Here is a 2,965-nt window from a genome sequence, read left to right as displayed (position 1 = left end):
GGCCTCCTTAGTTGTCTCAGAAGTCTTCCTTCACATCTCTTCAGAAAGAAATGATGATACCACTTCATCCATCTTGAACTTGGTGGTCATACTCCCAATATCCATAATAAAGTGGTCCCATGAGTTAGGAAAAGAACACAATAGAAGCATGCAACGATCTTCCTCCTGATTCTTGTCACAAATAGAAATTAATTAAGCAATAATCATGTTGAATGTATTGAGATAATCAGCAACAAATCCTCCATCTTTCATCCTCAGAGAATACATTTTCTTTCTTAGAAAAAGCTTGTTTACCAAGGATTTGTCTTTATAAACATCTCCAAGATTCTTCCAAAAAAAATTTACAGTCTTCTCTTCATGGACATTAAATAATACAAAGTCTGCCCAACAGATCCTTCTAAGGCCCTTAGCTTTTCGATCCATTATATCCCAAAAATCTCGTGCTATATTCTAAGGTTTTGTTCCAAATATTGTCACCCATAGATCTTGATCCACGAGCATATCCTACATTTTTCAACTTTCAAAGTTTGAAGTTCCTGCCATTAAAATTCTCCATATCAACTTTTGTGGATGTGCTTGCCATCTTCTTCCTACAACAAGATTTTGATAATACTCTACAAAAGCTCCCACTCAAACTGAGATTAGTATAAAAAACCCATTACCCAACAACGGAACCAAAACTTGCCAGGCTCTGATACCAATTAAAAGGAAGCTAAGGTGCGGAAAATTCTTCCTAACACTAATCTAGTGGGGGGGATTCTACAAAACTTTTTTACAAATCTTCTATTACAGAAATAGAAACACATTCATGCATTGCAAATAAACATGCATAAAGATAAACTCAAAGAATATAAGATATATCATGGGGAGAACCCTTTAGGGTAAAAAACCCCACACTCCAAAAGCACAGTACTTTCTATTCCAGTATTAAAAATCTTACAATACAATACCAACACTTAGCTTCTTCAATAGGAGTCTACAAATACAACCCACAACCTGGATTAATTTCGGTAGCATAACACTTCACCTACAAACATTACATATCTAACACTCCTCAAGACTACCTTTTATAGAGAAATACAACTCAAGAGGAAGCTTCTAGATTAAGCATCAAGATGGGGTCGTGCATAACATTTGGCCCTATTTTTCGGCCACCAAAAAGCATGCAAATGCCATATGTATGTCTCCAAATGACTCCCCATTCAAACCTCCTACGTTGGGCACTCAAAATTTACTATTTCAAGGTATGACAAATTCTCTTACGCATCTTACAGTTGTCATATCTTACAACACTTACAGTTGTAAGAGAATATGTCATAAATGACTAATTTTAGCTTATTCTCTTACAACTCATTATAACCCTCTCCATGCAAAAGGTATCTTCTACCACTTGTCCATTTTGTCATATAATCTATCATAGGTCGACACTTGTCAATATCCTCATGTGGGATGCCTACCTCTATATGTGCAACATATGTGTCATACAATCATCACCAAGTATGATGCCACCAAGCCTGTGGATCCCACTAGATGACTAAACATTTGTAGGCAATAAATAAAATAATAAATTAATAAATAAATACATAAGACAATGTTAGGATTTTCAAAGGTTGAGACACCTTAATCCCAACCAAGAGATGGAGCTATTAATAAATAAATGCATAAGCCAATGTTAGCTTTGCAATCATTTTCAATATTCGTGTCCAAGTCTGCAAGAGCAAGATTGCCAGATGCCGAATCATAAGGTGTATATCCTTTCTCAATGATCTCCAAAATATCCTTGCCAAGGCATCTAAGATGAGTCTCCATTCGGATTTTCCATATCCCATAATTTGTTCCATCAAGCTTAGGAATTTCTCTTTTGAAAATAGTTGCCATAGGATCTACCTCAAGCGGTTAAGCTTCTTCAAAAGAGGACCAAAGCTCTGATACCAATTGTTAGGATAACCAGTGGACAACTGAGAGGGGGGGTGAATAAGTTGTCAACAAATTATATTAATCAAACCACTTTATAACCTTTAATCGGAGCACATAAATATTGAATACCGGAATAACAGAAACAGATACCGGTAAGTAATAAAACTAAAGAATGAAACGGAGAATTAACACAATGCAACCATACCACATAACACCATGATTTGTACGTGAAAAACCTAGTAAAGGGAAAAACCACAGTGGGAAGCCTACCCACAGTCAGATACTTCTGTAGAAAGTATGTGATACAATAAGGGGACTGGACATGCAGGAAGGCACACTTCCTAGAGCGTACTTCTCATTACAAAGGAGTCTCACTAACTACAGAGAGGTTATAACCACCTTAAGATAATTGGACAACAATCCAGAAGAATGAACTGTCAGAGATAGCATCTACCATGGCTAATTACAGTCTCGGTTAAGCTCAATATCGGAGGCCTTTGACCTTTTACTTTAACCCAATTCGATCACCTATGATCGACCAAATCTCCTTCGCATGTGATATTTAATTCCACGACCATGACACACGCTCTACAAGGAGATCTTACATCAATTTATACAAACCTTAAGGCCTAAACCAATTGGGTCGGCCACCTAAAAGATATTACAATAAGATCATTACATACATCCATATTACAATGATATGCCATGTCTGCTTAAGACCAAAACAATATTAACCAATCCATAAAACATCTCGGTAACGTGTAGAGAACACGTTAACATGATACTGGTCCATAACCTAGATAGGTACCAAACCTAATCTGGGTCCACCACGCCAAAGCGATGTCTCCAATCAGTTGAGGCGCGATCAAGGATCACCTTTTGCATCCTGAATTCCATCTAGAAGCCGCACCAACACCACTTGTGCATCCTGTCAAAGATTCTCAATGAAAGCTCTGTTGGTAAAACCTTAAACCCTTACCGGTCACACAAGATCTTCTACCGGTAACCAAAACTTGTTTATCGGTAACCAACCATAACAACTAGTGTT

Source organism: Cryptomeria japonica, chromosome 10, assembly GCF_030272615.1.
Source record: "Cryptomeria japonica chromosome 10, Sugi_1.0, whole genome shotgun sequence".
NCBI lineage: Eukaryota > Viridiplantae > Streptophyta > Pinopsida > Cupressales > Cupressaceae > Cryptomeria > Cryptomeria japonica.
Note: the sequence above shows the minus strand (reverse complement) of the source record.